At 38.5% G+C, this 12,353-nt stretch overlaps 1 protein-coding gene across 1 annotated transcript in view; it reads left to right on the plus strand.

Annotated features, from left to right (window-relative positions):
* Nucleotides 1-5,344, plus strand: part of LOC117160212 (hemicentin-2) — a 269,382-nt gene extending 264,038 nt beyond the window's left edge. Inside the window, exon 9 of the transcript XR_013059863.1 lies at nt 547-5,344. The gene's annotated coding sequence lies outside the window, so the exon portion shown is untranslated. The remainder of the gene's footprint in view (nt 1-546) is intronic.
* Nucleotides 5,345-12,353: the final 7,009 nt, after the last annotated feature.

A 12,353-nucleotide genomic window follows, 5' to 3' on the forward strand; every position in this document is an offset into this window, starting at 1 on the left:
AAGTTTTTTTTAACGTAGATGTATACGTAGTTGTTGGTTGAGCATCGACGTGACATTCACATTCACATAACGCTGTAAAAATGTCGAAAACGCATGCACGAGCACCCCAAATTTGTACTCTTTCGCTTAAAAGTTCGCTTCATCGTTCAAAAAACATTCGTTCGCTTCTCTACTAACAAAAGACGATTACAAGGAGAGACGTTCGAAGAATGTACTGTCCATTGACCAAACTAATCGTGAGCGATCAAATATTCGTACTGTACTGGGTTATCACGTTAGATAACTCTTTATAAAGAAATGGCAATTGATCTCTTATGTCGATTAATGCAACGTGTTTCGAACGTATCGCAGGGAAAGGCTAAAGGGTCGACGTTTCGTAGTTTACCTTTTCCTGTCGGGAAAGCGAAAAATTGACTCGTTAACCCGTTTCATCGTAACAAGCGACGGAACATATGGAAACGAGCAGCAGGAGAAAAGATAAACGCCCCAATTTTCTAGCTCTTTTTTTCCTTTCTCTTTTTTTTTTCATTGTTGTTGTTGTTACAGAAACACGAAGCATCGACGAGATACAGATCGTATCGTGATGGTTCTGTGCGACCGGCTGCTGCACAAGTGTATTGTAAATATTTAATCGAAGCGAGGAAACGTTAAGAGGGAGAAGGATGGTGGAACGTGTGGCGGTTATGTTACTTGGTTAGTCGAGCGAATCTGGCTGAGTTTCGGCGATTCTCGGTATTCATTCGGATTCACCAAACGAACACGGTGGCCGGCGACACGATAACGCCGCGCTTTTCCAGCCAAATGGATTTACGGCCGAAACATTTTTACTATCGTCGATAAAAATTTACCGCGATAAAAATTTATAACGACCATCGGCGGTTGCGACGTCGACGTCAAAGAGGAAAATCGGGCTGCGCTGCGCCGAGCCGAGCCGAGCCGATGCGATGGAGCTGATACCTAACTTAACGATCACGATTCGATCCTTTGCTATTATGTAGTCCAAAGCCATTGAAATAACGCGAGAGGAGCACACGTTTGATAACGACGTTTCGTACAAATCACGGCTCGATATTTCAAAACCGAATGAAACGCTGGAATTATCGTAGAGACGAAAAATATTCTCGGTACTTTCCATTTTTGTTGATGAACCTGCAAAGAAAACATAGCATGGATAAAGCTATCGAAAAATACAGTTAGAGATCGAGCAGCCGGATGTAAATGTCGAAAGAAGGGTATAGAAATTTGTATACAAATAAAACGAACCTACAATATGTAAAAATAGCGTAAATATTATTGTCGGAAGAGTAACGTTCTATCGTTAACATTCCCATCAGTTGTATATTTCCTGAAAAAAGGATTTTGCATTAAGTAGAACTGTAACACCGATACTAAACTCTTTTGGTAGGAAACTGATACATTCCGATGCTTTTATGGTAGTATCAAGCACGTAGCTGGTTGGTTTTATGTACCCATACAGGCAAAGCCATGCGATACAAAATAATTCTTTGCACAGCATTCGATTCCAGCATTTTGACAGAAATAATACTTATTGGAAAAGCGACGGAAAATTAAACGAATCCGATCAGAAATTGCAATCTTTGTAACAAGAATAAGCAATTCGTCACTCTATTCGTTACCTATTTTCGAAGAAGTATGGTAAATTTTTAACAAGAATATTCCATTAGTAATATCCATTTAGTATCGACAGTTTGCTCGGTGACGACGTTGTATCGTTCGGAATAATATCAAAAGTCGAAAGTCAATTATATCAAACTTGAAACAAGTATTATGTAAAACGAAAGAGCGATCGCTTATCTATCACACTATTTCTAATTTTATGTCTCTAAGTTGAAACTAATTTAAAGCTATATATGTACGATATATTAGTTCACTCGTTGTTCCACTCTCCTGTCGATTACAATTACAGAGAAACCTCCGTATTCGTTCGTCCCTATATTAGTCACATCTTTTCGGCAACAAAATGCTTCGACTTTTACTATCTTCTTTTGTAAAACTAAAATCGAGAATCCACCAAAGAAAAATGTATTGTTCTATTTAAGAAACTAGTGGTGGACTCTTCATCGAAGTAAAACTCTTCTTGAAATTCTGAATATTGCAATTTGTAGTCGATCGAAAACTGATTAACTTTTATTCGAAACATTCCTTTGTCCGAAGTACCTTAAAACCCCTGAAGACTGATTTTTGTCGCCTGTTTCTCATTCCACTGTTGCTAGCATCTTCTCGAGTTCCAACATTCGAAAGAAAGAAGATTGTTCGGAATGTATCGTTGGTAATTCCAGGATACGCCAAAGAAAGAGTAAGAACGAGAAATGGACAAAAGACGAAACGCAGGACAAGCAAAAGCCCTCGAGTTTACAGTCGCAAAACGCAATTAGATCAAGATAACTAAAATGACAAAAGGATTTAAGCTGACGCTAAACGCCGAGCACGGAAACGGAGAGAGCGTGGGAGCACGTACGATGATTAAGTTTGACCATTAGGGTCATTTACCGACCCAATTCCAGGCTGAGTACCAATTATTTTCGTTTTCCTTCATTCTTATAGAAATAATTGATCGAATACTCGTCCAATTCGATGTTCGTCGATTCTTCAAGAGCGGATTAATGACAAATATCGAGGTATAAATATCATTGCAATTACGTACGACTTACAGATTTAGTTTTTGCAGAATAAGCAGTGCCATCGTAACACGAATACCACAGTATGCATAGGTATAGCATACCTTTAATTTTACGTTTACACGGAGAACGCATGATCGTTCGCGATACCAAGTACCATTTCCAAGCAAATGGACGTTTTGGATTTGGAGGAAAAAATTGGAAATTAAAGCGCATCGAAGGGCAAAGGGTTGAAAATGAAAGACGAACGCTGTTCTAATATTTCATCGGAGATACAAACCGCATCGCATCTTGGCGTCCGCCAGATCGATATCTCTGGCAAGTTCCGTAACCGTACACTCGCCATTTCTTTCGCGTCACTGAATTCTGTGGTTTTCTTGAAACGGGATCGATTCTCCGTGGAAATTTGTCGCGTATACATATACAAGAGACTAACCCAGGTTGTCTAGTTCACGCCATTTCCTCAAGATCTTGAAGCGTAAAGTTTGCTCGCTAACGGAAAGGCACGCGTTGCTTGGCGCCATTTGGCGTTTTCCATGGGTTCGCCTCTCTGTCTAATCGTAGCGAAGTCTAACAGTTGGCTGGACGATAGACTCGATCTCGGTCAGGTTTCGAATGATCGATCGCGTCGAACACCGACAGAAATTATCCTCTCGCGAAATGATCCGTACCTTTATCCCACTTTATATCGTACGGATTCGATTATTCTCAATTCTCGGTACCTTTTTGGAACGCGGACATCGTACTTTTTCGACACGGACTCAAGTTAAACTGGTAGCGAGTAAGTTAAAACGAACTTGTAACGTGATCGATAATTGATTGTCAGGGAAGGAAAAACGTTTGACGTCGCTAATCGAGAATGTTACGTCAGCGAGTTCTATCAGTGTATATGTACGTACATATCCGAATCAAAGATACCAATTGATCGTTCACGTAGAATCCGATCGTCGTACCAAAATTCGTAGGCCAATTAGAAACGACGTAACGTGGGAATCGTTTCTCGCGACTTTTTCCCCTGTCGAATAAAATTCCTCGAGCCTTCGATTCGTTGTTTCTCGTAAAAACTGCAAACCAATGTGACGCGACGGTCCAAGTCTAAACTCTAACTCACTGTGGCGTAATCTCTCTGAGGACAACGATGCCCCAACACCTGTCTTTTGTCTATGAATGTGTATCGTCAATGTGATATAGCGCAGTCATTTGCATCTCTGTTGGTCCCTGGAGTCAGAATTTAGCCTCACGTCGATGTCGATAAACAGTACCATGGGTACCTGTATAAGCACGTTTCGGTACACAACGTTACCGTTGTATCGCCCATTCACCTGTATCGCCGATGAATACACGCTCGTTCCTCATACCTGGCGCGTCTACTTAGTGGCACTTAAGCAAATTCCCTGGTTCTTGCTCGGTGTCGCTAACCAGCCATGCACCATCGATGAGAACAGTTTTGACGTAAGCTCCGGCTTAGCGCAATAACATTAGGATCGATTTAATCCTTCCAAACTGATGGGATCCAGTGGAGGCAGTTGCAGCATGGTAAATGTTTGCTCGAGCATGTACTTTTTAAAATATTTTATCGATTTCGGAATAGGTGAATTCGATGTGCGTTCAGTTTTCTATGAGAGAAAATTTAATGGGGTAGCGTTACGGACCGGCAAGTTAACCAACGAACGGTTATTCGCCAGAGTAACGACATAGTTCGAAGATAGGAGATTCAACTTGGATCCTGAGTAATGTATTTGCAAGTAAAACACGTATTACCGCGTGCTGTTGCCGATTACGTTTAAAATCGTGCACAGATATAATTATAACAGATGGCTGAACGTTTGTTTCTCCGTGAAGGAAACGTTACGTTTGTAACAGAGGCCGATAGTTTCGGGCAAAACGTTTTTCCTAAATAAGAAAAATCACCGGTACTTTAATTGAAGTCTTATTGCGAAACATTGAATGGAGTCGCGGTTACAGACTACGTTGGCCATTATCAACTTGGGAATCTTGTCTGCGCAAACGTAACGCTTAATTCAAATCTGATTGCAATTTAATCGTGACCCCGAATCTAATGTTCTTTTAATTGAATCCGCAGTTAACCTCTACTTTATCACCACACTAATTTCAACGGTGGTCCTGCCACAATTCAAACCTCGGTTAAGCTTAGCGTTACGCACCGATTAGCATACACGTTGAATATTATATTCGAGCAGAAACGCGAGCCAGTTTCATTACCTTCCTACGCTAAATGCAAAAAGATCCTCCTGGACGATGCTAATTAGTCGCGGCAAGAAGCCTCTAGTACTCTAGTCTGTGCATTATTTCACAAGCGCAAAGCGTTTAAATACTTCAGAGTGCGCAGTGTGATTGCATTTCTTGCTCCAGTGTTTGTTTTGATTAACGAGTACATAAACCCTGACCTAGGTCTGACCTAACTCGAAATACGGACCAAGATATTTTCAGCAAAAGTTCAGACTTAACAAGCTAACATTACGGATAGTATACGTAATTCTACGACGCCTTCTGCCTAATCCGATGTTAGTTGGAAATGTTTCAATCTCTTTCTTTATCATTCCGATGCTTCTTACGTTTCTACGATGAAAGAACTTTCATCGAATGCGAATTAAACGCAACGAAGTGTAAATTAGTTGACAAATATGGATAGGATATTTTGCTAACATTTCCTACACGTTAGTTGACACTTTATTGTATTTTTGTTATAATTTAGACGTCAATTACAAAGGATATTTGACAAATAGTAGTTAAAATATTGCCGCTTTAAATCGCAATTATCATATTAATTTAAGCATAATTTCGCTGGTAACTGTGACGCATAGTATCTCGTTTAAATGGACGCTGAAAATTAACAGAGTTTTCACGTATATTATTTATCTTTAACTTAACGTTCGTCGTAATTAGTACGTAAAAGCTAGATTTTTTAAAAATTAAATCTTTCCGTCGTTTTAAATAATTTGATTAATGATCGATTCACCCATTTTTATTTTGTTTCATGGTGCGGTAAAATCACGAGAGTTCCTGCAACATACACATATTAATTACTAATTATGCATGCTAATTGTGTGGGATATTTTCTCTTCTTTTTAATTAATTATTTACTTACCTACATTAATGCTATATGTATTATTTTTCATAAATAATCAATATCGAACCATATCTTTCATTTATAGCGGATATTAATTATAATTCGAAATACAGGTACATCGATCGTTACTCATAACTATGTACGCGATATGCTCTGATCCATTCTTATTCGACATGTTTCTATGTTTCGGAATAAACAAAGGTAATTAACATGAAAAGCTTCGTGAAAATTTCTATTTAGGAATATTTCCAGGAAAGATATTCAGGAAATGAATCATAGTTTAAGAAAACACGTACGAAAGCGATATTAATGATACGTATTTAGTTTAGTAATTAAGACCAGGTACTCCGCATCGTTTCTAAAAATATAAAATTTATACGCTGATTTCGGTGGATGGAAACTGCGGATATGGATCGTGCATCGCGTCGTTGTAAAGCGTACACTGTACATGGAGTATTGTATAGTGTAGCGTATAGACGTAGCGTATAGAGAAACACTGGCATGCGGTAAATCCACGACCAATATCGACACTTTCTATGTTCTTTGAAATCTACGTTTTGTCGAATCACTGAAAACATTTTTCCGTGATTCATTCGGTCGACAGAATAATAGATACGCGACAAAATATCGATTTAAGCCGTAGAATGACAGAGATTTTTAAACACGCCACGTATTTACACTCACGTGCGTTGAATTAACCTGTGGTCAGCGTGGGTAACCGAAATTCTACCAGGCGAATAAATGTCATGATACAGCGTTTCGCGTACTATGAACGCCACCACAACAGTTGCATATGTAGTTACGCGCTCGGCTGTTTTGCAAATATATGGATATTGGAAAAATCATGTTAAACAGCTTTTAACTTGTTCAAAAGCAGTTCGTTTCGAACGAAAAGGGAAAATAAATTTATACTACGATGCTATCGCGATTATTACGCTGGAAGGAACAAGAATTTAGATTCGATCTAGTTTCCAGGTAAAATAGAAATTAATCAAAGCGAAATAAGAAAACTAGAACGACGATTCTCACTTTCATTCTGTACTTACAATTGCTTTATTATCTGTAACGGAAGCAAGAGTGCCGTTGAAATTGACGTTTCTGCACTTTAAATGAGCAATTTGTAGAATAATTCCAACCGTTGCGTTGGAGGAAACTCAAGCTTCGGTCATCGTACAGGCGGAGCGTAATTTTACCGGAGAATTGAAAATTTAGTTTGATGAGTCTTTTCATTGTTCTCTTGGTACAGCGAGATGCTTTCAGTCCCTCTATGCAGAGTTATATCGGTTAATGGAAACGAATTCCTTGACCTTTCAAATTCATGACCAACTTTACCTTGATTAGAACGCAAATAAAAGTTAAGAAATATTATTTCTTGTGTAATTTACTTCGCATATTTGACTTTACGATACTTTAAAGGCAGTCAATCGTGGATGTGTAAGATAAACGCAAATAGACGGAAAATATTTCCGTGCATTGCATAACGTTGTGCGTGGACATTTTTATCAGTGCCAATTAGTTTTCAAGCGATGCGCTTTAAGAGCTAAAACATGTAATGCGGTTTCATCGAACACGCGCGCTAATTAAACTTTAAATACAGACCAATGGTTAAGGTTAAGGTATTTGCATCTTTTCCGCTTTGTGCACCGCGGAACTTGCAAGGAATGCGTCGTTTAATCTGTTTTTATCCTTCCGTTCGGAAGGCAGAATTTATCGAGAGAAGTTATTTCGACTTTTGAATTTATTTATTATTTAACGAAATACGCTACTTCGTGGATACTTAATTTTCTTGTTAAAAATACGTATTCGCAGAGAATAGCGACATAAAATTTGTTGCAATCGTTATAAGCAGTATTTAGTTAACATTAGTATAAGAAATATTTAATGAGAGTCCGACAAATTAACGGTATGATCGCGTTGATCTGCTAACTAGGTTAGCACCGCATTTGTCGGATTGCTACATATTTAAAGATTCCATTACGCGTTATAGAGTACGTGCGCAATGTTTCACGCTGTAGTTTACTACTGTGCCGTTTCTTATGTATTATATCGCACATTTGTAGCTCCATTTATTATTAACAGTCGCATTTTCGCTACAATTTTCAGCTTTCAGTGACCTCAACGATTATCGTAGCAACGATAAAACTTAGCGCTTTTACTTTGTACAAATATCTCAGGCAACTCCGCTGGTCACGCTATCTTATAAAAATATTTAATTCAACAGAATCCAAATGATCGTACTTATCTAATAAATCAACCGTACGCGCGTGATTTAGAATTAACGTGCACGAAAATTTCCCAGGCATCTTACAAATGAGCTCGCGAACCGAGGTATACACTGCTGAAGTATATGGATTTGAAAGCTTTGTAAGGAAAGTTGGAAACTACGGCTAAATGAAGTGCTTTCGTGGCTCAAGACCATAACCGGCCGCTTGTAATTGCCAAGATATGAGACGTTGTATCCGCTGAAATTACGAATGCGTTGTTGTTCTTTAACGCTCTTACATCTCTTCGATCTACGTTTCTCATAAATTTTCTTTTCGGTTGCACATCGGTCGACATATCATAGGTAAATGGCGAACGGCGAATCGTTAATTTTATTTCCAATTTTTCGTCAAGCAGACGTTCTTTTCTTCACGCCGAGCCGATACGATAGAACGAGACCATTCTACGGGGCAAGAATCGTTTTCGTTGTCGGTGAGAACTCGATCGCGAATGTCGTATAAAGGCATTTTCTTTTCTTTCCTCGAGTGTTCTACGTTCTATGTACGTACGAGTGTATCAGGCGTTCTCAAGAAGCAAACAGTCCCACTCCTGCTCCGAATTTCCGCCAGTTGGGATAAAACGACTGTTCACGGTCGCCGTTAACTGTTGGAAAACGTTGTTGGACAGGATGGAAAATGGTAGCGATCAAAGTCGCCGAAAGGGGGCTCATCCTGCAAGTCCGCGCCGTATCGCTGATGAAAGCGGTACTTACGCAGCCATCGAGAAGTCGGTTTACGAGAGAACGTAAAAGTGGACCAGTCGTAAAAGTGGTGGCGGATGAAATCACAATTGCTTAATGAATTTGCGGGGGTGCACGGTGAATTGGGGTCGGCGCCGCCTAACTGCGCTCGCATTAACCCATTGCTCCCCGGAGAGAAAGAGAGGAGACAAGAGAGGCAGTTGAAAGGGGCAAAGGGAGAACAGGGTGAAGGAGAGAAGAGAGGCTATTACATCGAATTCGCCCAGGAATTTGCATATATAACACGAGCAGAGACCCGACTGCGGCAGAGGAGACAGGAGAGGCCGGATAAGTGGCTGTCTTTGAGTAGCTGAAACCTTAGGATTATTCAATTAATATATTCATTGAACTACGTTGGCCTCTACTGAATTCACCGGCTGCTCCACGGACAGGAAAAATGGGTCGAACATCGGTTTAGCGCCAACATCGGCCGTAATCCAGCGTATTACCTGCACCTGATTGAAAACGACGCGCTTCTTGGCGAATTGTTATTAGATGCAGTAGCGCCACGATCCCCATTCCCGTAATGCGAAATGTATTATTAGTATTAGCCGAGCGAGGCGTGCACCTACCATTAATTGACTAATTGAATCGCATATTCCAACTTGTCCGTCTGCACCTGTACCATCCAAATCGATAGAAAGAAAAGGATTTCGTCCGTTTCGGTTAACTATACCTGTACCTGCATAATCCTGCTTATGGGCCGGATTATACGCCAACCGAGAGGTATTACGTATCTGGGAATACCGGAATTTATACCATTTATTTTTAATTAGAAACAAAGTTGTATAGATGTGCTATATAGGAGTAAGCAAATTTGCGAAAGCGAATATTCCGCGAGTCTTTATTTACCGACACGCTGAATTCCGCTTTTCGAGTAATAAGGTTAAACGTAATTATTTTTTAAAGGCATTCTTGGAAAGTTATAAAGTACGAACAGAGTATGTATAAGAGGGCGGAGGAAAATTTGGGACGATTTTCTAATTATGTAACGCCTGCGAACCTGCTGCTTGTGATCTCCAAGTATAGTGTGCAAGGAATTTGCGGAAAGGATTTCTCTTCTCTGACAATGAGAAAAGCGATCCTCAAAATTTTATCTTCCCTTCAATCGCAATTTCTCGGAAATTATTATACGTCAATTACCATTCACGGTTAGTCTACTTTCCAGAATCGATACTTTGAATTTTTCCTATTTTGTTTCCAATTTGTTCGTGCAATCATTTTTTTCTGCGATTAGGCGGCAACGCGACGTCGATTTACAAATACTTAATTTTCTGAATAATATTTGCGATTCGTAGTTTCGATCAGATATAACGTGATATTTTGCAGGAGTACAAATTTATTGAGAAATTTAGATCTTACGAAACAAGAGAAGCTGCGTGTCTCAAATTGTTACACGAAGAGAATTTGTATAATTTAAATTTTCCTCGCTTCTCGTACGCTTGCTAATGACGTTAGGGAATAAAATTTCGTTTCGTCATAGATGATATATCGCGCTGCAACATTTGATCTGTCTATTATATATTCGATATATTCGACCTATCCTAGAAGCGAGGAAGGTCTAGGATAATGGCAGTTGCGATTACAGCTAATTAATAGTGCCATAATTGACTATTCTCGCATTAATATATTTGATCGATTACAATTCAGACACAAATCATGACAGTTATAGTCGAATTACCAATGAAATCTTTGATCGAACACATCTGAACTAGTGTAGCTGGTGACAACGTTGAAACGTATCTTCGTTAAATTGTCAAATCATTCCAAAATAAGTAGTATTAATTTCAATTACTAATAAAAAACGAGAGAAAGTGTAACAAAGATATAACGATGTTAAAGACCCCTCGAAACAGGGTAATCGGACGATGATAAATTTAATGTGCATTATTATGAGAAAAATTGCATATTTCATCGAAACGGATCCATTCGTTACATTAACTTATTAAATAATGCAAGTTGAAATATTTGCGTTTTCTCAATTAATATGTTAACATTCGAACTGCGAACTCGGCAACAGAAATTGCAAAAGTTGCACGGTATAAACAGTTATAATGCACGTCAAACCTCACACTCGTCTCTCTCCTTTACCCACTGAAATGAAATTTAATGCTCTCCGAGGAATATCGTAATCAGACAGTATGTATGCGGTTGAATCGTGAATGTTGTACAGCCTGCTAGCATACGAATTTACGTATGATGGATTTATTAATCGACATTTTTCATGGAGATGCCAAGATGGTTTAAACACATTTCGCTTTACGCCGAAATGAAATGTTGAAGTTCAGCGTGAAAAAAACATTTGATAAATCTCAGTGAAATTTTGGTTGAAATTATATAAAACCTGCAACATTCTGTTGCAACGAAATTATTATATTGAAATTGTTGATGTAACTATTTGCTGCGCAGCTTGAAACAAAATTAATTCGTTAACACGCGTTTTGAGAAGGATGATACTTTATTAAATAGCCGAGTAATTCAATTTAAATTTAATCCCGTTAAAAGTGTTTAAAGTAACTCAAACTCCGCGACAAAGATTTAAGAAATATAATATCCGTTAGACGAACACTTGAAACGATATGCAAATTTATTTAAGTCTATAAAGGATGGTAAATGTGGATGGTTAAACGCAAATACGTTTCCATCGTTTAGTATGGTAAATAAAATTGTATCTTATAAATTCTCCATATTATACATATTTTTAGATCATATTCAAGTATATCGTGATATTCTAATTAAGGGCAGATCACTTTTTTACTCGTTTGGGGAAACTCCTCGCAATTGCATCTGCAATTACTTTTTCCTCGTTTGTCAAGTGTTTCGTTCAAGAACGACAAACGATAGAGGCAGTTAACGTAACAAACCAATTAAAAAAGAAATAGTAAAAGACGCGTATTGGGCCATCGTTGCACAAAATTAAAATATAGGAATAAAGAGAGGTGTCTCGTGCAGGCCTATGCGAACCATAAAAATACTGGGAAAAACAACGAACCTTAGGCAGCGTTTTATTTCAGACCTGAATTTCTCGTTTCTTAAATTTTCCGCTTAGTGTTTTGTGCTATCTGTGTCCACTAATTGTATACATACGCGTTTCGAAATTGTAATCACGTTTTCGCATTCTCCATTTCGTAATTCGTACGATAATTTCTAAATAGCTCGGTTCTTGGATATGGCTTTTGCAATGGTGCGATCAACTTGCGATGGAAATAAATTCGTTCGTTAAGTTACGTACTCATTTATGCGTTTAATGTCTATTTGAATTAATATGGATATCGACAGGTGAGATGTTTAAATCGATTAATCGATAATATTCATTCCACCCAGTTAATTCGAATTTCCATCGTAGCACTGATTGCTTTTTGGAACGATTTGGCTGAATTTTAATTATAATTGAGAAATAATTATTATACTATCCTATAGTTCTGGAATTATTTTGCATTCGCATTTGCAGGCGATCGCGTTTCCATCGCAAAAGATTAAGATCGATCGTGCCAAATATCGTGCATTTTATATTGTGACGTGAGTTAATTTGGAAACTTCGCAACCGATTTCTAAACAAAGCAATAACTTACGTACCTTAACTTTGGCAATAAAGTCAGCTTAACCCGCCGAGATGCGGCAT

This window comes from Bombus vancouverensis, chromosome 13, assembly GCF_051014615.1.
Source record: "Bombus vancouverensis nearcticus chromosome 13, iyBomVanc1_principal, whole genome shotgun sequence".
Classification (NCBI taxonomy): domain Eukaryota; kingdom Metazoa; phylum Arthropoda; class Insecta; order Hymenoptera; family Apidae; genus Bombus; species Bombus vancouverensis.